The 23,849-nt window shown below is 37.1% G+C and overlaps 1 long non-coding RNA gene across 1 annotated transcript; it reads right to left on the bottom strand.

Annotated features, from left to right (window-relative positions):
• Window positions 1-12,943: 12,943 nt before the first annotated feature.
• LOC149206464 (uncharacterized) lies at window positions 12,944-22,698 on the bottom strand. Its single transcript, XR_016251927.1, has 2 exons — window positions 22,392-22,698; window positions 12,944-13,310 (listed from the first exon to the last, which is right to left on the bottom strand). It is a non-coding gene; the product is annotated as an uncharacterized LOC149206464 (long non-coding RNA).
• Window positions 22,699-23,849: the final 1,151 nt, after the last annotated feature.

Genomic DNA, 23,849 nt, shown 5'->3' with positions numbered 1-23,849 from the left:
AAAAGAATTTATTTTGAGTCTAGAAAGTCCTGGAAACCTCCAAAGTACAACTTGGCCCTAGCAGCTACAAGTCGGCCTAAAGAAGGGAATTCGACCCCTTGGAAAGGCTATAAATAGAAACAGTTTCAACCTCCTTTGGCACTCACTTACACATGAGTTCGATCTTTCAAGAAGTTTGATCTAAATCTAGAAGAGGCAAGAAAGGAAGAGTGAAGGTCTAGAAGGCAAGGGCAATCCAAGAAGAAGGAAGAAAGTATGTTTTTGTGCTCTATCTCTCTCACTTGTGCAAAATCTAGGGCTTTTGTAGCGTCCAAGAACGCCAAAATTGTAGGTCTGAATTACAGAAAAATCAAATTGCAGTGTCAAGTTGTTGGAAGAGAGAATACTTTGTTTTGAGCTCATTAACTTTGGGAAAATCTATTTTGCTCAAAGAAGGATCCCTTGAAGAAGTGTCTTGTGCAAAAATTGGGGTTTCTATATGTTACACTAAAAAATGTCACCATGACTATTTACAGTTAGTATGGCTCAATCAACAGTCATGCTACCCTCTTAGGCAAGTCTTATGCCTCTGCTATCCATCTCAAACTCAAAGAAGAGAGAAAGTCTTGTAAAAAATGTGTTTATCTCTGGGGTCGCAGGTTCTCTCAAGCCTTACCTGCGGGGACGCTCACAATGTTCACAAAGTCTGCGTCTTTGGACGCTCTGTATGTTAAGGGACAGGTGCGTCCTTCTGTAAAAGGCAAAATGCGCAAGTTTCATCTTAAAAAAGTTACTTGTGGTTACTTCTAGAACTTTCTAGAGGTCGGTTTGATGAAATGGATGCGCCTCCAGTTGGTTAATGTATCCCTATTAAGGAGGAACTTATCCCATCAATAAGGGAGCTATCCCACCCAAAGAGGGGGATTATCCCATTGATGGTGGACCTGAATAACCTCTTTACAGCACTATAAATAAAGACATTGAGCCAGAGGGAGGAGAGGTTGGAACTATACATTTTCTTTGGGTAAATGCTGCAGGAATTAGGACTCCCATTTAGAACCTTGTGAGGAGAGATTGTCTTTGCTTGATTCTACTTGGAGGTGGGTGAGCTTTGTCAAAGTAGAGGAAAACCCTTGATGGACCCTGGGAGGAACTTGCACAACACCAAGGCCAGGTTGTAAGAGTTTCTTTGTTTCGTTATTAATACAAACTGGTTTATTTTTCTCAATAGCTTGTGTTAATGAGTTATTTCATGTGTTCCTTGGTCTGCATGTTGAATATATGTTTTATTATATGAAATGCAAGTGCTTGGTAATTGTTTGATTGTTTGTGGTTGCAGGAATTGACTTGAAGGAGGAGCTCATCCGGATCGGCAAGGACGGACTACAACAACCACGTTTTGGAATAAGGTAAGCCTAAACACTTGTAGTTTTCATGTTTTAAAAGGTATATTTAGAGAAAGATCACTCCATTTTGTCTTGTTTGTCGCTAGAGAGTTTAGACTCCTAGGGAGGTCAGTTGTGTCCGCACAAACGACTTTTTCCGCCACGACAAATTGGCGACTCCGCTGGGGAATCCATTAATGAGAAAGTCTTTTCCTTTGTGTGAACTTTGCTCTGAGAAAATCATTTTTATTTTCTGGTTTTTGACTGTGAGAATTAGTATTTGGGTGGCTTAGCTTTAGATTTAGTTAGATTTGGTTTTTCTTAACTTTTCCAGAAGGACGCACCCTCTGAGTACTGCACAGTGCGTCTTTGGACGCGCTGTTGCCGTTTGCACAGAGCGGGCCCGCGCCTGTTCTAACGGGTTGCCTGCGTCTTCCTGTAAAAATTTAGGAAAACTCCATTTTCGCTTTAATTGCTTTCAGATTTTGTTTTTTCTTAGTGTTTTCTGCCCAGATCCTTTAGTACCCTGTCAAAAATTTTCACCTGAACTTGTTTCATTAGCATTCCTGCTTTTAGCTTTCATCAATTGGGTGTTTTGAGTCTCTTTTTTGAGAAATTCTTAATTTGATTTCCTTTGGTCATTACTTGGAGGTTTCTCTCAGTCTTTTCACAATTTTGCATCTTTTTGCTTTTGTTTTTGCAAAAAATTTCCCCCTCATTCGCCGGGGGGGGCTAAATTGTGTATGAGTGTTAATCGCCTTTGAGTGTTTTTATGTTTTGATCTTTGGAACTCTCACCCAATTTTCTCGACTTGCACTTGATTGGTTCTTAGATTACATTAGAATCATCTTGTGTTTGAGAATTCTCTTGCATAGATCACATTTGCATAATTAGAGTTCTCAGTTTCAGAATATGAATGAAAAATGTGCATAGATTACATTTGCATACTTTTCATGTGAATTGTGCATAGATTACAATTGCATAGTTTACATTCTGAAAAATCAATCGTAGATTTAGATCAGCTTTCTTTGATTTGAATTTACACAAAAATAAAAATAAAAATTGGTTTGGAATTGATTTGCATTAGTTTTTCTTGATGAAATTAGTGCATTAGAGAATTTGTTAAATTTTCTCTTAATGATCAATTTTTTGCATTGTTGGAAGTGAATGGAAACTCTCTCCTTACTCTAGTTAGGATTCATCGAATTGAAAGGATTGCATTATCATATTCGATTGCATTCAGTTGAGTCGGGTCATAACACCATTGGTTTCATCTCCATTTACCTATTTGAGTAATAACAGCCTTAATAACACAACGCTTAATTAAAATTCATCTAGTAATTTTTACATTTCTAGGGCTCTGAAACACCAACATAGCTTAGGCTAGGGTCTTGGAGTAGGTGAGTACTTAACTCTCCAAGACTACAAAACCAAACAGATAGTTTATCTTGAGTAGAATAAATCCAATTGTTTCAATTGCACTCTGGGAAAGCTCCTCTTAAAGGAGAAGCACGAGCTCGTGTCCGAACTAGTGAGGGGATCATTCCCCCCTCGTTGGGAACGACGCCAGACAGTACGTATTACAAACGGTAAACCTCGGATTAACCATTGTCGAGGAGCCAGGGGTCACTTATCGGTAAACCTTGGATTGTTGTCAAGGAGCCGGTAAGGGGATTGAGCTTGCTACTCTGCCCTTGCGTGCTGTCGGAGTTTAGACTGTTCCCCCAGGTGTATTTGTTACTGTTGGTGACCTTAGTGACCATAATCTTTAGGGTTCTACCGAGGTGACGGTGGAGGGAAGGTCCCACTGTACCTGGAGCAGACGTCGGTTATACTCACTTGGATTTTCCGGGGGGTTCACTTCACTTCGAGACGGTTAAAGTGGAGGAACTTGTGCCGGTCTATTCATTAAGCAGGTTGCCGGGGTAACTGTTCCACCCGCCATTTCTGTACTGAATTCTGCGAGGTTGGGCTTCATCACCAACTAGTGTTTTCGGTCCGGAGAGCTTACTGTTTGTGTGTGGTTTGACTCCTAGATTTGATAGCGCGTGTTAATTTGTTTGTTTTTACTTTTAGAGACCATAGGTGTGAATTGTGAATTTTAATTGTTAGGTGTGAATTGTGAATTGTTAATTTTAGTTTTAAATTGTTAATAAAATTCACTGAAGTTGAATATAATGGCAAATGTTCCGGAATTTATCAACCTAGGAACCCCTCCTAACGAGAATCCTAGTACTTTTCCTTACTTTGGAAATGTTGGTCCTCCTTATATGGCTACTTTGTCATTACCTGGATTTACAATAGGTTTACCGATATGGTTATTTTCAACTTCGTTGGCCCAAAATACTCAAATTGTTCCACCTCAACCGGATGCTTCACCTCAACAGAGTTCACCATCTCAACATCACCAACCTTCTGTTGACCCTTTACCTTCTTCGCCTAATCTTTCTTCCTCCATTTCTTCCTCTTCGCCTGGTAAAAGCCTTGATGTTAGTAACCAGGAGGCTAAGAAGAAGAAGAAAGGGAAGAAGAAGAAAAAAAAGAAGAAGCAAGATAAGAAAGAAGTCAACCAACCAACCATGGCTGTAAGTGTTAGTTGTGTTGAGGAAAATTCCGACATGCATCGTAAACCCAAATACCCTTGCAGGCTTTGTAAGGGTGACCACTTCCTTGTCAATTGTCCTGGTATTCCAAAGGTCTTGGAAGTATGGTCAGAAAAATCTCATCAACTTTCCATTGATCTATCAACCAGTGATAGTCAGGTTCCTGGGAAAAAGGGTAAAGTTAGGTTTCCTTGTAAGTTATGCAAAGGGAGTCATCAAACTCACATTTGCCCTCACATGGATGAAGCCTCAACATTGTTGGAAAACCTTACTGTTCCACAGCAAGAATTTCCAACTGGTTACCGTAAACTTTCTCCCAACCTACCGTCAACTGACGGAGTGATTGATCTAAATTCAAGTACAGTCGATCACACTCTCCCATTGGAGAGTGAAACTCATGTCACTCAGGTTGATGATCCATTAGTTGATCAAGTGGTCGATTCAATTTCACATTCGGTCGATCACACTCTCCTTTTCGAGAGTAAATTTCATACCGCCGATGTTCTTCTTGTTACATCGGATTCTTCTATGCCGGGGGGCATTTCACCTGTTTCTACAGAACCCCCTCCAAGTACTGAGGTCTTTTCCTTTGATTGGAATAGATTGACAGAACCTCGTCTTCCTTCCTCCATCCCTTTCCAAATCATTGTCAAGGCTGGTGGTAGGGACATACATCGTACTCAGGTAGATGAAGGTGCTTCTGTTATTATTTTATCCTCAGCTGTTTGGAAAGCTTTGGGTTCCCCTCAGCTTGCGCCTATTACGCAGAATCTGAAAGCTTTTAACAGAACAATTAGTGAACCTTTAGGGATCCTTCCTAAGTTTTCTATTACCTTGGAAGGTAAAACTGTTTGTGTTGACCTTATGGTAGTTCGAGGTCCCTTGGATTTCAATTTACTCCTTGGGCGAGACTATGTTTATGCAATGAAAGCTGTCGTATCGACACTCTTTCGCGTGATGTCTTTCCCTCACAATGGCAGTATTGTGACTGTAGACCAGCTTTCGTTCCCTAGTCTTTTTTCAACTACCAATAATATGACACCCCTAAATGTTCCTGATTCTAAAGTGGTGTCTACCCTGCCACGGGTTAATTATGTGGCAACCGGTCCCATGATTTCAGTTACCGATGTAAGTGAGCCTCTCACTGTTTGCTCATCTTCCTTTGATTTAGCTCCGGTAATTGACATGGAAAACTCTATGGGATTACTTGAACACGATGTTCTTATCCCTTTTGAGTCCCTTGACATGTGTTCCTTCCCAAGAAGTATTCTTCCTTCGGATGAAGACCTCTTGGAAGCCATGATCAAGGTGTGTCCATTGACATGTCTTTCCTCCAGTTGGAAGCCATGATCAATGTTGCGAGGATAGTTTTTCTTGTATCAACCTCGTTAAAAAATGAAACAAGAGGTACGAGGATAGTTCCTTTTACTGAGTCAACCTCGTTTAAAAAAATGAATCAGCTAGATTTTAGGTTAAGTAGATAGATTGTAGAAAGTAGGGTTTTGAGGATAGTTCCTGTTACTGAGTCAACCTCGTTAAATAATGAATCAGGTTTGAGGATAGTTCCTGTTACTGAGTCCACCTCGTTAAAAAATGAATCAGGTATGAGGATAGTTCTTTTCTTGTGTCAACCTCCTTAAAAATGAAACAACTCCCTTTTCAAGTTAAATATTGAAAGTAAACCTTCATTTCATCCAGCCGGTTGAATGCAATGAAGCCTGGGGGGCGTATACCTCGCTTTGCATCATTATGCTGGGGGCATGCGAATTTCTGAGCATAGTTCCTTGTCTTGTTTCAAGCTCATTAAAAAATGAATCAAGGATTTTAGAGCACAGTTCCTTGTCTTGTGTCAAGCTCGTTAAAAAATGAAACAAGGGTAGGTTAAGTAGGTAGATTGTAGAGCGTAGTCATGAGCATAGTTCCTTGTCTTGTGTCAAGCTCATTAAAAAATGAATCAAGGATTTTAGAGCACAGTTCCTTGTCTTGTGTCAAGCTCGTTAAAAAATGAATCAAGGTTTTTAGAGTAGAGTTTTTGTTAGGTAGATTGTAGAGAGTAGTTATGAGCATAGTTCCTTATCTTGTGTCAAGCTCGTTTAAAAAATGAAACAAAGGTTTTGAGGATAGTTCTTTTCTTGTGTCAACCTCACTAAAAAATGAAACAACTCCCACAAGTCATTCCAAGATCTTGAAAGTAAAGCTTCATTCCATCCACCTCATTGAATGCAATGAAGCTTGGGGGGCATGTACCTTGGTTTGCATCTTTATGATGGGGGCATGTGAACTTATAACAAGCATAGTTTTTCGTTTCAAGCTTGCGTAAACATGAAACCGGATCCGAGCATAGTTCTTTTCCTGTGTCAAGCTCGTTAAAAAATGAAACAAATCCTCCTCTAATTGAGTCGAGAGTTTGACTAGATCTCATAAATGTTAAGTATTTAGGTTAGTTATTTTAGTTTTGCGTAATTTTCTTATAGTTGTAGGTCGAGTCTTTCAAGTGATCTCATAACTCAACCTTCATTTCATCCAACTGGTTGAATGAAATGAGGCTGGGGGGGCATGCGCTCTAACAGTTATGCTTAGGGGGCATCAAGCACAGTTTTATCTCTGTTTCAAGCTTGTGAAAAAATGAAACTACTTTGAAGCATAGTTTTTCTCTGTTTCAAGCTTTTGTAAAAATGAAACCTATTTCGAGTCAATTTCAGTTATTTTCAAGACTCGTTAAACTCATGAAAATCTCGAGATTATTTTGCTATTTTTCATTCTCGTAAAACAAATGAAAATGCCGAGTTCTTTCCGTCTTTTCCTGCTCGTAAATTAAATTGAAAGTCGGCCATATGAGTAAATTTTTATCATTTTTCGAACTCGTTAAAACTTACGAAAAAGTGAAACCTTGGAGTTCTCTTTTAAGCCCTTTTCAGACTCCTAAAACATGAAAAGATTGCCGAGCGTTTCTTTTACACTCGTTAAAACGGAATTAAAAGATGGTCCCCTTTTAGCTCTTTTCTGACCGCAAAATCAGGAAAAGATTGCCGGGTTTTTGTCGTTTCAAACTCGATAAGGAAATAAAACGACGTGTCCTTGATCGCTTTTTACTTTTCAGGTCAACGACACTATTATGAAAGTACTCCTTGGTCGCAAGATCAAGCGGTTCCCCCAGGTATTATTTTATACTTTTTCAGGCTTGAGGGACACAAATGTACGAAAAAGTTCAACGTGGAGTCTCCTTTAGTTTTTTCAGACTCTCTAAAATTGAAAAACGCCGAGTTTCTCCTATACTGGGCTCGTTAAACTTTTACAGTAGAGGACCTGTTCAATTACAAACAGGAACGAACCACTCCTTCCTACGGTTCGAATCAAAACTAGGTTGGACTCATCCGAAGGATGAGCTTATAATCAAGCATATGTTATCCTCCTCAAGCTTGTTAAAAATAAAGAGGTACTTGCCAGAAATGGTGGGGGAAAAGAGAGAAGAATGAACCTGTTTGTTACCTTTTGTCTCAAAAGAAACTTTATTACCACTCTTGAACACGACACTTTTCATTCACCTGGGTTGGGAAATCTTTTACCTCACAGTTGATCAAACCACTTTGAAAGTCTTTAACCGGGTTCCGGGGATTAACTTTGAGTTATTCGTCACCAAGCCATCTGTCGTGTCGTTATGTGTTCAAGAGGTCTGCAAGAAAAACTTTCATCTGCAAAATACTTGTCATCCATTTGACCATCCCTGAGTCAGTCCTTACAGCAACATTTCTTCAACTTGAACAATGATTTCGTGTTGCGGGCTTGCCTGCAACGGGTCGCTTTCTATCGACATCGACACATTATCTAGAAAGATGACTTAGGAATCGACAGTACCTTGAAGTCTGCATGCATCAATGGCAGGTTTCTCGCCTTTGACGTCATTTTACATCATTGACTTTCGATCAAAGGATTCCGTGAAGTGTTCGACATCAAAACATCTATTCACATTTCACGGGTTGTGCTTGGTACTTTGAGAACCATTGACATTACTGGTGGTCTCTCTCACGCTTGTTAACAGTTTACATCATCGACTGGTAATCAAGTGGTTTCTACCATGTTCGACATCAAATCATTTAATCACATGGCTAGAATCGTACCAATTCGGGAAGTAGAAGTGAAGACCCTGGATCTAGTTTCTACCATCCAAGCTGCGAGGAGTTTTGTATTCATTATCTATGTAGACTAATCATAAACAGATGGTTGCGTCCATACTGTGTCTACAAAAGTCTATAAAAATGATGTACTGCAAGATCATTCCTGTATCAGAGTAGTTAGTCCATTAGTTAAAGTTTTGAATCTGAGTATGGGAATGCCTACCTCAGTGATGATATAATCTTATACATGTATTCTGTGTTGAAAATTGCAGGTTCCAACCAGGTCATCCACAAGACAATCCTTGAAATGATAAAGCGCTTCACCCTTCCTAGAATTACAAACCCTAATCTATTCCAGGCTTCGCACTTTAGGGGGCAATCTGTTACACTAAAAAATGTCACCATGACTATTTACAGTTAGTATGGCTCAATCAACAGTCATGCTACCCTCTTAGGCAAGTCTTATGCCTCTGCTATCCATCTCAAACTCAAAGAAGAGAGAAAGTCTTGTAAAAAATGTGTTTATCTCTGGGGTCGCAGGTTCTCTCAAGCCTTACCTGCGGGGACGCTCACAATGTTCACAAAGTCTGCGTCTTTGGACGCTCTGTATGTTAAGGGACAGGTGCGTCCTTCTGTAAAAGGCAAAATGCGCAAGTTTCATCTTAAAAAAGCTACTTGTGGTTACTTCTAGAACTTTCTAGAGGTCGGTTTGATGAAATGGATGCGCCTCCAGTTGGTTCATGTATCCCTATTAAGGAGGAACTTATCCCATCAATAAGGGAGCTATCCCACCCAAAGAGGGGGATTATCCCATTGATGGTGGACCTGAATAACCTCTTTACAGCACTATAAATAAAGACATTGAGCCAGAGGGAGGAGAGGTTGGAACTATACATTTTCTTTGGGTAAATGCTGCAGGAATTAGGACTCCCATTTAGAACCTTGTGAGGAGAGATTGTCTTTGCTTGATTCTACTTGGAGGTGGGTGAGCTTTGTCAAAGTAGAGGAAAACCCTTGATGGACCCTGGGAGGAACTTGCACAACACCAAGGCCAGGTTGTAAGAGTTTCTTTGTTTCGTTATTAATACAAACTGGTTTATTTTTCTCAATAGCTTGTGTTAATGAGTTATTTCATGTGTTCCTTGGTCTGCATGTTGAATATATGTTTTATTATATGAAATGCAAGTGCTTGGTAATTGTTTGATTGTTTGTGGTTGCAGGAATTGACTTGAAGGAGGAGCTCATCCGGATCGGCAAGGACGGACTACAACAACCACGTTTTGGAATAAGGTAAGCCTAAACACTTGTAGTTTTCATGTTTTAAAAGGTATATTTAGAGAAAGATCACTCCATTTTGTCTTGTTTGTCGCTAGAGAGTTTAGACTCCTAGGGAGGTCAGTTGTGTCCGCACAAACGACTTTTTCCGCCACGACACTATAGCAACTATAGGGCCAAAATTGCAAGTCAAAGTTGCAGGGTCAAAGCTGGGGATGAAGTTGAAGGTGGAAGCTAGTTGAAGCAAGGTTGAGTCGTGTAGATCTGATCTATCTAGGACTTCTTGAAAGGATGACTTGGTACTTGGAGGAGGACTTGGTCTAGGGTTTGGGTCTTGATTGTCTCATTTTAAGCATATTCTATAAGAAGATGAGAGTTTTTGGGTTTTCCCCTTGGGGATGGGTTTTTCCCTAGCTTTGAGCCTAATTTTTGTGTCCACTGTCTTTACTATTTTGTTCTAGATAATTGTTTAATGAAAAAGAAATAATAAAGAAAACACAAGAAGATAAATAAAGTTCACAAGCAATTATTGAGGTTAAGGAAAATCAGAATTAATAGTTGTCATACTGCATTTTCCAACAGTTCCTAGTCCAAAGATTGATATAACATAGCAAAAGGTTTATGAATATATTGAATCTCTTGAAAAAGACATACAGTATGCACAAAATTCAGAGTATAATTAGGTGCCATCTCCTACCTATAGTACATTATCATCTCCTACTTACAGTCCATCCCCTTGTTTTTTTAAGAGAAAAAAATAGTGAAAAAAAATAGGGAATTAAAAGTTCTAGAATGACATATCAGGAAAGAAAATCAAGTCTTAAAAACACAAAACAAAATATGTTGAAGAAGATGCAGTGTTGGTATAGGAAAAAGTGAAAGCTCAAGAAAGTCAATAAAAGACTTCATGCAAAAGTTAAAAATTTAACTTCCACAATCCCACTAAGGCAAGATGGTCCATTGCAATGAAAGAGTAGAGAGTCTCACGCAATGACTTGACATTCTAATCTAAGCTACAAAGACCATGGTATAGCAGGAAAAAACTTCCAAATTTTGCTTCTACATAGGGCATGCTAAAGCCTTAGCGTGGGAGGATGTTGGGTCCCACGAATGAACTCCTTTTGTCATCTTTTCACGATTTATTTTGCCCATCATATGTCTAGAAGCCTACCATATTCATCGTCTCACACTCTAGTGTTATCATTTTGGTGTAAAATCATGCCTTGAGCTACAAAGGGTTATAAATTACAGAAATTCAAGGTAAGAGAGTCCATTTTTCTGTAGTTTCACATATTCTTTTGAAAAATTGGTTTAAATGTTTCAACTACAGAGACGTAACCACTCTGTAGCTAGTCCCTAATTATGTAACTGGGTCACAAGTTTACATAGTTGCAAGTATGATACAATGAAAGCATAAATTGAGGACAAGGCAAATGGTGATGGCAAGCTCCACAAACTCGTCAAACTTAACCTAGCGATTTCCATGTCAACAAAGAGTCAAAAGTACAATCAGGTAGTGGCAAAGTCAAAGCAATCTCAGAGTATTGATTTGGAACAAAAAATCACATGGACGTATTTCTAGCCTTGGGATATGCATAGAAGTCCTTTCCAAGTTTTTTACTTACTTGTAACAAAAGACTTATTCTAACAACTTCCTACGAATGGGCATTCTCCAGCCCTCAAATATCTTGATGAAACTCCTTTCCAACATTTTTATTTCCTCTTATTAAGGGACTTAATGCAACAATTTCCTACAAAGAGGCATATTCCAACATCTTGTTTAATTCCTAATAGAAGTCATCGAAAGGGAGGGATGCATTAGACAATAGAAATTATAATATGTTTTGTGAACTTTACTTTTAAGTCATATACCTCACTTCTCCAAGGATGATTATAAGATATTGTTATTTTATCCCTAATCAGATTTTGACTCGGACAAAATCTAATTAGACAAAATTTGCTCACTAGATTAACTAAGAATGCAAGACATAAAAGCCCTAAAATTTTATCTTGCATAACACTAGATTCATTATGTATTTTACCACCTTGTCCCATTTTACATCAGCCCGTTCATAAAGTTTGTTCTTATTTTCATGGTTGAATGTTTGCATCTTAACTCAATGAAATGTCTCCTATAGAGCATATAACTAATCAAATTCAATCACCATTCCTAATACTTACAACCCATTTTGTTGAATTTCCTTTTAATTTGACCTTATGAATTTTATTCTTTGTTTCTCTATAGACCTATCTTTGCTAACCTTTATTTGAATAGCTTTCCATCAACCTTATAAATGTGAACTACTTGTCATCATAGCACTGCATGAGCCATCCAAATCCATTTGGCTAATATAAAATCAAAAGAAGATAGCAATTTGAAATCCTAACAGCTAGGATTAGTCTTTTAATTTTCTTGAAAATTACCAGATAGGAAACACAAGTCTAGCTATTCTAATATCTAAACCTACATGTGATTGGACAAAATTAAAATCCTAATTCCTCACGAGTGAAGTTCTATTGAACGAAAAATCTATATATAGAATATTATAAACCATTCTCTTTAAAAGTAAATTTTCCTTTTCCATTTAGACAAAATCATTTAACTCACATTATTTATTCTTGCAAACAACATTCTCTAAATTTCCCTAGAAAGCCTACCCATCCTTGATCATAGGAGCAACAACCTTCACCCATGAATTCATTAACAACACAATGACTCTAAAAGTCCACTAAAGTTTCCCATGAGGCACATTTCTAGAATCAGCATTCTCTAAATTTTCCTAGAAAACCTACCGATCCTTAACAGTAGGAGCAACAACCATCATCCATGAATTCATTAACGCAATGACTCTAAAAAGACCACTTTCCCGTGAGGCAAATTTTTATGTAAGATTATTTCTATCTAATCTTTCAATTCCACTATCCCCCATGAAGAGTGTCAAGACTACAAAATGCATATTTTGAATCTCAATTATTATATTGATTTCCATTTTTTCTTTTTCAAAAAGAAATATCTCCAATATTCCAAACCAAAAAGCTTTGCATTATAAAACACAAGCACACAAAACTATATTAATAAGGTGGGGTGCCACCAACATGCACATTTTATAATTAAAAACCCTTTAATTTAATTGTAGTGTCCATCTTGCCAAAAGTCCTTTTCATAAACTAAATATGCATGCCGACATTCTAGAAGAATCACATAATTGTAGGTGTTACCAACTTAGGTTGCAGAATATCCGTTAAATTCACAGAAAAAATATACTCCAAAACTAAACCAGTGTAGTATTTCTATTCTGTATTCGCAAGATTACAGCTAATGGGCAACTTAAAAAATGTCGACCTTGGATCAGAAAATGCCCATTTAAAGAGACCAACTATTTAAGGACCTTCACCTATATCACATGCACATTTGTCTGTAACAAAAATCTAGAAACCTTCATGTAAAGATTTGCATAGAAATTTATAACAATGTCATAGAAATGAAACTATCTGTACAAGTATTGCCTGTATATCTCGTTGCAAAAGAAAAACATTATATATGCAAGGGGCAAGGATGACCAGGACTGCTAATTTACCTTTCGAATAATTAGAAAACATTATCGCATGGCCTGTCAAATATAGAGAAAAATAAAAGTTTACAAAAATTCATAAACATCAGAATGCCAGTCATATTTTCAAGTATAACTAGTTATAACCCAGATTTAACTCTGCCAATACCATATCAAAGCATCCCACAGTCTGGTAAAGCATATTTCATCATCATTGCCTAGAGCTGCTAATTAACCTTTTGCGTAGTTGAAAAAAATGATCGTTATGGCCAAACATAAATGAAAATATAGATATACTGAAACTCGTAAATGACCATTGCTTGGTTCAATTATTGACCCTTGTCAAAAAGTCATTCAAAACTGAAGCACGGCATCAATTTCATCCCCCTCCTCCATCTGAAGCTGTTGCCATCAATGACATGCATCAAAAAATAAGCTTTACATATGTATGAAGAACCAATTTTTTCACACCACAAATTATATTGAGAAAGCAAATAACTGTAAAAACTCCATCTCAAGCTATTGCCATCAATAACATGCACCATAAAATAAGCTTGCTAACACAATGTCAAAGGTAAGAAGGATTTCCATATAATCCAAAATATATGTAATTTCGAACACCTCATATATACATGATGAAAGTATTTTTCAGGGAAAGGGTAAAAAATAAAAAATAAAATGGAATGTAAAGATGAGCGTTGAGAAAAAGGATAAAAGGGTCCAGATTTTGCAAAAGCACAAGAAAGCAAATGAAAAAAGGCCTGGAGAACAATAACAAGGATACAAAAAGCAACCACTGAGTACACTATCCTTCAAGGTATAGAAATGAATTAAAAAATGAAGCCAGCTCAGACAACAAATATAAAGAAAGAGTAACGACATACAGTACCCTCCACTTAGGTCTCACCGTGAGAGTTTTACAACTAATCTCCAATATTGAAAGATATATGTATCAAGTATTCAAATTTCACTAAACCTGTTGAAATATCCACTCAAAACATGGTCACCTTTTTAGTAGGGTAATGGGATTGAAAAATATTGCACGTTGCTACAACAGTTACCTGGTATACTCCAAACATTTCATACTGAAGATCTTAGGAAAATAGACAGAAGAGAGACGAAACAAAATAAGTAAAATAATAACGTTTACAAGGAACAATATTATCATAATAGAAAACTTTTGAATAACATAAAATGTAGCTTTCCTTTTACTTTCAGTTATGATGCCCATTCACATCAACACCACCACAACCACAATTTTTCTACAATTTACTATGCAGTTTCACATATAACATAATATGGTTGTGTTCTAAACTTTCTGTTCATCCTACTTTCTATTCATACTTCACAATAAAAAGAAAGTCAAGCTTAATAAATACTAATTCATATTGCACTCCATGCCCCAAATGGAAGAGATGTGTCATCTCTGTAGGTAACACTAATAAACTAAATGAAAAGACGGGACTTGACGCCTAATGTAAAAAATAACATAAGAAAAAAAAGAAAAAAACACTTGAATGCCAATCATTAATTACCATGATGTCAAAAATTAAAAACAAACTAGTATGAGATTTAAACCTTGCTTAATAGACCGGGGTTAAGGTGAATGGCAGATCTGTGAAAGTAGTTATTCTCAAACAAAACAAGAAAAATATGGATATTGATATGACACAAAATAAAACATAGTATACTGATTAAAACTAACATGTACCTCCAACAAACATCAACAGCGAGAACATAAGACCGACCAAAACTCAGCAAAATGTCAGGTGACCTCCCCAACCATTTGACAAACCTTAAATACAAATACATATCTTGCTTAATGCATCAATTCTCATGGAAACAAAAGAATACAAGATAAGTCAAAATATAGCTACATCTACACCATATACATGCAAGAATTCAAAATTGAGCAACACTATTTACTCAATACTCAAACTCTCTGCTCCCTGATGCAAGTATTTGCTCTACCACTTTTGCAGGCCCACATTTGGAGCACAGTAATGGCACCGTATTTTCCTGTACATATTTTACCGTATGTTATATGTGAATTTTTATGCCCCCATTCATGCCACCTGCCTTGTTTACCAACACAGATTCCAAACATGAGAAACGATGAACCCTATTAGTTGATGGAAAACCCTATTCCACTCATATCTAACCATGCAGCAGTTTCATGCAATACTTAGATGTGCAAAGCAATTGACAACCCAGCCTTCTCTATGGTTAGGACTTAGGACTTGAGAGCTCTGAATAGTCTTTGTGAACCATTAACTCTGTCTGGTTGGGACTTGAGAGCTCTGAATGGTCTTTGTAAACCAGTAATTTCAAGTTATTTCCCATCAAGTCAGAATGTTTGAACTTTGAACACACCACCATTACGCAGGCATTGGCAGCATAACATACCTGAATGTAGGGAATATAAGTACCTATCCAGATCAACTTCACAACCCAGGAAAAAAATAACCCAAAAAAATATCACCCTACACTTCACCCTACAGATGATTTCTTCTTCTAAATCAGTTTTTCATTCCTTAAACAAAGCTTGCAAGGAAACTAGGAAACTATATTTTGCATGAATTGCAGGGGATCTCAATTCAGCTAAAGTTTGCATCAGCTAGGGATCGGAGAGTCTGCTATTTTGGTCAAGAGTATAAACACTTCTTTCAAACCTCCTTTTGAAAATTTTCAAGAGCTAGGAATGTGGAAGTGTACACAAATGCAGGATCAGATCCCACATGCAGTAAGTGAACAGGGAATCTCAGGGCAATCTGATGGAAGAGACCCATGCTTTTGAAAGAGCGCGCATACTTAATTCATTCAATGGAAAACAACAACTTGTAGAGGTTATTATGGGAGATTGATGAGGGCAAGCAACCATGGTAATGATGACACCTCAGATCAGATTCCTCAAGCAGCGAGTGAACAGTGAATCTCAGGGCAATCTGGTGGAAGAGACACATGCATTTGAAAGAGTGTCTATTCTTAATTCATTCAATGGAAAACAACAACTTGCAGAGGTTATTATAAGATAATGATGACGGCAAGCAGCCATGGTAATGGTGACACCTTCGATTATGGATAATATGCATTTTCTGATGCGGGGCACATTGAAAGAGTTACACCTCATTTCTATCCTATTGTGGACAGCGTGGGGAATATTGAAGGAGTTACACCTCATTTCTATCCTATTGTGGACAGCATGCACATGCATGCTCAGGCGTAGGGAGCATTTTTCAAGGAGGCAGAATTCAAAAGTGTAAAAACTTCAGTGAAACGTGGTTGGAGCCCCTGAGATTGAATCTCAGGTTTGACTGTAATTACCAAACAGTCTGATATTAATGATGAAATCTTTAGTACTTGGTCTACAATTTTTCTCCTATTCTTGTGCATTGTTCACTGTTAATGAATTTTCAGATGTCTATTCTTAGGTAGGGCACAAATACTTGCATGGGTAAAACTCCAGTTTGGGTAGAGGGTGCAGTTCGTAAGGAAAGGGACCCATGCTTGCATGTTCCAGTTCATCATCCAGTTGAGGTGTACTTAACTGTCACACATATCCATGCAACTGGGCACACTAGGTGATTGGATGAGGGTTAGGGTTTGTTTGAGTTACGTTGAGAAAGGGTGCAGTTCATAAGGAAAGGGATCCATGCTTGCATGTTCCAGTTCATCATCCAACTGAGGTATACTTAACTGTCACAGATCCATGCAGTTGGGCACACTAGGTGATTGGATGAGGGTTAGGGTTTGTTTCAGTTACGTTGAGCAAGGGTGCAGTTCATAAGGAAAGGGATCCATGCTTGCATGTTCCAGTTCATCATCCAACTGAGGTATACTTAACTGTCGCATGGATCCACGCTTGCATGTTCCAGTTCATCATCCAGTTGAGGTATACTTAACTGTCACATGGATCCATGCAGCTGGCACACTAGGTGATTGGATGGGGGTTAGGGTTTGTTTGAGTTACCTTGAGAACTTCATGCATGTGACCAAATATATTGTATCTTCCTTTGCCTTCCTATTCTCTAAAGAAAACACAGAACACGCCACTGTGTTGGTTAGCGATTTTTTGGTTTTCAGTTGTTATGATGTATTTTCTTCTTTCCATATTCCATAGAAGATAGATGTGATTGAGAGTTGAGATATGTGTACTCATTGTTTTTATTTTTCTGCAGTATATGTTTGTAGATTGTAGGATTCAAAAATTGATGTTTTGATAAGGTTTTGCCATTTGGTGTTGAAGTTACTTAGGACTTTTACAATTATAGTGAGTGAACAATTTGTTTACCATGGTCTAAAAGACATTACCATACTGGTAATGCAAATAAAACTGGGCTTAACCAACACATTTAGCCAAAATTAACCATCACACTAACAAACTATAAGAACAAAAGAAATCCCAATAACCTGAATTGCAAAGATGGCTTCAAGCTCATTCAACCTTAACAGCCCACCATCTATCACATTTCTGCCCATAAAGATCTCGCATACTTTGTTCCCTTGCCTTTTTTCCTCACTCCTCCCTCTCCAACTTTCCTTATCCCTTCAATAGATTTATTATTTTTTCAATCTCTTTGCTTCATCCTTTTCCTCATTCTTATTTCTCCATAACCATTATGTCTTCTCCTATCTTTTGTTTAATCTATTTCCCTTTTCTTTACAATTCTATCCTTTCTCCCTCTTTTCAGTATTTACCTATCTTCTTATTATTTGACCCCTTCTTCCTAATTATTTTCATTATATATTTTTTTCAAGTTATTTAGGTACTTCTTTATGTTTTATTACCCTTGTACTTTCCCACGTGTTTCTCATTTACTTGTTGATTAACGCTTTTGGTTTATTTATTCTATTCACGTTTTCATTCATTATCAATGTCAAACTTTGTTAATTAGAAAATTATTTTTAGTTACATTTTCTTGTTTACTCGTTCTCACCTTCAACACCAATTCAATTTTAATTTTAATTTAGTTAAAACTTTTTAATCTTCTTGTCTTTATGATTATTTTTCGTATGTTTAATAATACTCTCTTTTACCTTTTTCTTCCTATCGTTGAGTATTATATTGTGTTTCCTTTGACCTGATTTCTTAGCTACTTCTTTACTAATAATATTATTCAATCTTTGCTATCTTAAAAGACTTATACCTCTTGTATTTTTCTGTCTTCTTCCTCCTCAACAACAATTCTCATCTCTTTATTCAGTTTTGAAAGTGTCAACAACAAAATTGATTACAAAGAAGATATCTACAATCAGTATTCCAAATGGAAGGCCCAACAAATAGGAGGATATCAACAACAACTTGTCTCTTACTACAACATGGAATTTCAATCTCTAGGCCTTATTGAGGAACAAAGGTAGTCATGTAGACTTTGTATGGATATAGCTCACAGGGTTCCTGAAACCAAAAAAGGATGTTTGAGTAGTCATTGATCTGAAATTTTTTGAAAACTACCTTGCCAAATATGGCAGAGGATAAATCATCTATTATCACCTAAAAACTGCTCACTTGCAACATTTTAAGCAGTCACATACATCTAGATTGGATAATTTTGTGTGAATTTTATAAGGCATCCTAGGACATTATTATGCCAAACTTGCTTCAAGTGTAGAAAAACGCCTATATAACAATCATTAAGCGAACAATGTAAACAAAGGTGTCATTTGGTTCATCCCCAAGTCTAGGGACCTTATCACAAGTTGGAGATTGATCACCCAACTCAATGTCTCTTACAAGATTCTAGCCAAGGCCTAGCCATGCATGTCAAGCACATTTTACTAAGATCATACATCTAGAAAAAATAGCCTCCATTGGGGAATGATTTATTCTGGGCAATATTATAGCCATATGGGAAAGATTCAAGTGCTTCAGATTCTCAAGCCTCAACGCTTTATTCATCAAAATTAACTTTCAAAAAGCATATAACAAGGTTGAGGGGCATTTCATCCTGGCTATGCTCGAGGATCTCAATGTTGGCCCCAACTTCCCTAGTGTCATGGAAACTATTTTCTGAAAGGAAAGAATGTCTCTCAATGAACAATAGTAAATTTGAACAAGTTGCACTCTTTCAATTTTTCCAACAAGGATACTCATCAGCTCCTATAGTCTAAGTGAGATGGAAGTTGGGGCCTTGTGTTATTTCATCTCTCACAAGGGCCAAGGATTAACTAAAGGTATCAGTCTCCTGAATAGTGAATTGGGCAACCAGTCAATGGGGACTTTGTTGGTGATTTTTTTCTCAAGATCTTGTATGGGAATAGAAATCAATAACCTACATGATAAATTGTCTTCAAATATTTGGCTTAGCCTCTAGAACTATAATTTAGTGGACCAAAACCAAATGTTTTAGACAAAGCCAACATTTCTATTTGAATGACAGATCAGTAAGGGATTCAAATACATTGAAGTCAAATATTTAAGTTTCTGGGCATCCTAATCAACTTTCAAAGGTCCCTCAAATAATTATACAAGATGGTCATCCAAAGAGTTCAAAAGAAAATTGAAAATGATTCACCAAGCCATTAGCCCTAGCTACCAAATCTCTACTAAAATCCTTACTACAATTCATATATATTCTTCCTCTTGCCAATTCCGCTCAATCAGTGGAGAAAACAATTTGTGGCTACGAGTAAAAATGGAGGGTAGTAACAGCTTTTACAAAAAAAATCAGAACTTTATTGCATTCCAATGATTAGGGACCATGGGGATTATCAAAATGCATACCCAAGCTTAGGCCTTGTGCAAAAATTGAATTATTAGTGGCTTAGAGAAATGAGGCCTCGAAGGTTCTTGTGTAAAATTGTCCTATGGGAATGAATTCATGGTATGACTTAAAACTACAAACTCATGTTATCATCTCAACCATGGTTAAAATAAAAAAGGCCTTTGTCACTCAAAGCATATGAAGGGCCTAGAAGGCTATCAAGCCATTCTTGAAATAGAGAGGCCAAAGGTTCAATTTTGGTTTGTCTTTCGATGAATACTCCTTATAGTGATCCCTATCCTTTTGCTCAAAGGCAAAACCTATCATTATCCCTATCAAAGGGCCTTTGATCCCTATCCATATCAAAGCATGTGAAGAGCCTAGAAGGCTATCAAGCTATTCTTGAACTAGAAAAGCTAAGGATAAACATATTTCAATTTTTCAAGAGGCATTAACACAAACAAAAGCATTTTTACTCACAAATTGAAGACTAGGTCACTTGCCTTGTGCTAAAAAGAGTCATTCAAAGTTCAAACCAAGGTTATCAAAACCACTTAGATTGGATTAAGTTCAACCAATTTGAAGCAATTATCAAGTGAAGGGTCCTAAATCAATTCACAACCGAGTAGTTCAACACCTTTTCAACTTAGTCCAATCCAGACCAATGTTCGATGAACCTAAACCCACCTACACAGTCCCATGACAGATTGAATAGTTCTTCATTATTGTTTTTTTACTGATTTTGATCTAGTCTCAATTTCAATTTTAGTTCTAATAATGTTGGCTCAGGCTTAGCAATCATAATAAACTCATCCTTAATCCCTCTTTATCAAGTCAGGTCTGCAATCCCCTGTCACCTTGTGGAAGGGTTGGAATTGTACCAAGGCCAAAACATTCAAGAAGAATAATTTGGTTTATGGCCACAAATGGCTTAGCCATAAACCTATGTAGTTGTTCAATTAAACAAAATTTGGATATTGAAATGCACATACGTGACTTGCCTCCTCTAGCTCTCCACTATCTAGAAACCCTTAACCCAAGAATACTTTCTTTGCCTTGTGCCTCATCTAGTATGGCCACTGCTATGGAGTTGTTGGTTGAACATCGAACTTTGATGCCCAGAATTGAGGATGAACTCTCTAGTCTTCATCAATAAATTGAAGGCCTACAAACTTCACTCGACAAGCAGACCTCCGAATCCACTTTCTCAAGCAATGTCATTAGCAATGTAGCTCAAGATTCGCCTGATCTAAATGTAATAGTGTCCCCTCAGAAGAGGGGATTTGGACCTGGTGATGTCACCCCTCCTCCTGAGAATTAGCATGTTGGTCTCTAAATGCTTTCAAATTTTGTATGTTCTTTTGGTGCCTATATAGTATATACATATAGGAATAATAGTTTTGACATAAAGGCACTCAAAATTTTTGACATAGTGGGCATTCACAAAGCAGTTATTCATTGATGCAAATGTTCTCGTTCTAGTTTAAAAAAAACATAGGTAGAAAAGTTATAAATATGGGGTTTCCCCAACATTTCCATTTTGAAGGGGTCACATTTTCAGGCGTTTCAGAAACTTCAAGATGTTTACACATTTATGCAACTTAGAAGCAAGCATTTAATACAAAAAAGAGAACAAAGTTTCCATTTAACATCTATCCCACTTAAAATTCCTGAAAATCCAAATTATTTCCTTAAATTTAAAAAAGCTCGTTGCCAGGCTCAAGAGTGTAGCAGCATGCCCTTCATATCCCATATATATATCAATTATCTTATCTAAAATTATTTTCTTGGCCTTCTATAGAAATATCTCCTGGAAGGGCAAGATCTAGGTCCAATAAGAAACAAAGAAAAGAAAAACTAAGGAATTAGATCTCCAGATGATTACTGATAAATAAAATTATTGTGTTAAGCACATAACTGTTAGCAGATGAAAAAGAAAAAAGATATTCCATGGCATCCAAATATCGATCAAAAGCAAAATAAAATGCAGCAAGTAATATTAGTTGATTCATCATAGTAAAATTACTCGACAGAAGTCCACAAAAAGCAACAATTAGACAAAAATTTAGCAATTAGTTAACAATAATCAATAGGAGCTTGGTTCCCGTAAAGAGGGGTGTTTCATACACCCACGGAGGTTCAAATCCCTCTGAGACATGTTTTACCCTCGTGGGCAATTTCACCATTCAATGCTCCGTTTCAAGCAGTTGGGATCAGGTGCGAGTCTTTGATGACTGTCGGAATAAATACCCACCATCGGTAGCTTCTTAAGCCAAGGGACTTTCGACGAGTGTTGAAAGCAGTCTACACTGCATTTTAGTATTCCTAGAATAGGGAAGACATGCTTGAGACATAGTGATAATAGGAAGCATCAAAATAAGCTAACAATTGGGTGGAACCTGAACAAATACAAAAACAATATGTGACACAAGTCTTGAAGAATACCAAAATATGAGATCAAGTTTTGAATTTATGCGAGCAAGACAGAAAAGCTAAATCACCAGAAGTATTCATGATGGTTATATAAGCAAGGTAGAAACCCTTTTTTTAGATATTAAGGCGGTAGAATTAATAACCAGGACTTAGATACTATATTAAAACAGAAATTTGTACGGACAAAAGGTTAGCAGACAAATTTATAGCTTTGGCAACCTATGAAAAGCTTCTCAGAACCTTAGACCCAAAAAAAAAACCCTAAGAATACCATTAAAAAGCTTTCCTCGCCCACAAAAGCATCGTCGGCCTCTTTTTATTTTTATCAAGGTTATAATTCAAATACCTCGCCTTTGACCATCAAACGGATCCGATCCTCTTGCATAGCTGGAGCGGCGTTCCCTCTCTCTATTATAGTTTCATTGTTTCTCACAATGGCCCTAAAACCGCCTTGATGCTCTACCATAATTGAAAGAGGAAACACCGCTCAGGCTCTATGATCCATACCAGCCTGCCTTGCAATTTCACTGTTTCTCCGCATAGTGAACAAGTCCTAAATCCAATTCCTTTCGAGTTGTATCGCGACCTCCCGACACAGAGTTCTACTCGAGATAACATAGGTTAAGGGGATTAAAACCCTCGTACAGGATGCTTTAGGCATATCATTTACATTTAATATAATTGTATGGAGGAAATGTTCAAACACTTCAAGCCCTTTAACCGTATATTTGTTTGAAACATTTTTACTTTTTTTTGGATCGAGGAATCAATAATGGGTAGATACTAAGGTAATTAGAGACTTATTTTAGTGCCAACGTTTTGAAATAAAATTATGACTTGGTTTGAGAAAGGAAATGAAATGATATTTTAGTATCTATCGACTAAAAATAATTTATGGGGCTATTAGTATTTTGTTTTTTGTTTTTTGCAATTCTATTTTTTTATTCAAATTGATGATGAGCTCGTTCAACCTTCGAACAATCCCATCGTTGAAAAGACAGTGCCAATAAACCAATGTTAACATATTCCCATAACTTTCTCTGATGTCTTTGAATGCATCACATTCCAAAATGAAATGTTTTTCTGATTCCACTACCCAGATGTGCAAAATGTACACACCCGTTCTTCCCAAGCTTATTCAGTTCTTTTCCACCATCATATTTCCCACTGAAGTGATGCGAGGTGTTTAGCAAGAGATGTATGACTTAGCAAGGTTTGATATGTTTAAAGATGTATTCATAAAGGAGGTTTCACTCACAAGGGGCATCTACTTCGATAGCATTTTCATAATGAACTAGAGTCTAATCGAGAATTTGAACTTAAGTAGGGGGAATGCAAAAGCATACCTTACAACCATCTTGTCAAACCATCTAAACCCATTTGAAAGATACATTATTAACATACCTTCGAACCATCTTGAAACCACCTAAACCCATTTGAAAGATACATTATTATGTTCTTATGGGACACATATAGGGATACTTCCAAAGACACGATGGCCAGAATAGCCAAACATGGGCGGCATCATCTTGGCCGGGGTGGTTACTCGAAACTAGATGAAAAAATTGTAAGTATATAAAAAAAAAATTGCATCCAAATTATAAGTTCTTAACAATTTTAATTTATTATCACATAATAAGAAAAATTCATGTTCTCATGCAAAATTGCAGGGGTCACAATTCAAAGAGGCTCCCATGGAGGAAGACCTAAAGCTTTCTTTCAAGCATGGATATCAAGTCGTGGTTGAACGTAGGACAAGCTTGGTATCTTCACAGTATTCCACCACCCAAACTAACACTCAAGA

The sequence above is a fragment of the Pinus tabuliformis genome, chromosome 1_2, assembly GCF_031772625.1.
Source record: "Pinus tabuliformis cultivar Carrire ecotype Pingquan chromosome 1_2, CPIR1, whole genome shotgun sequence".
NCBI classification, from domain to species: Eukaryota; Viridiplantae; Streptophyta; class Pinopsida; order Pinales; family Pinaceae; genus Pinus; species Pinus tabuliformis.
This window is presented reverse-complemented; position numbering and strand designations above follow the sequence as displayed.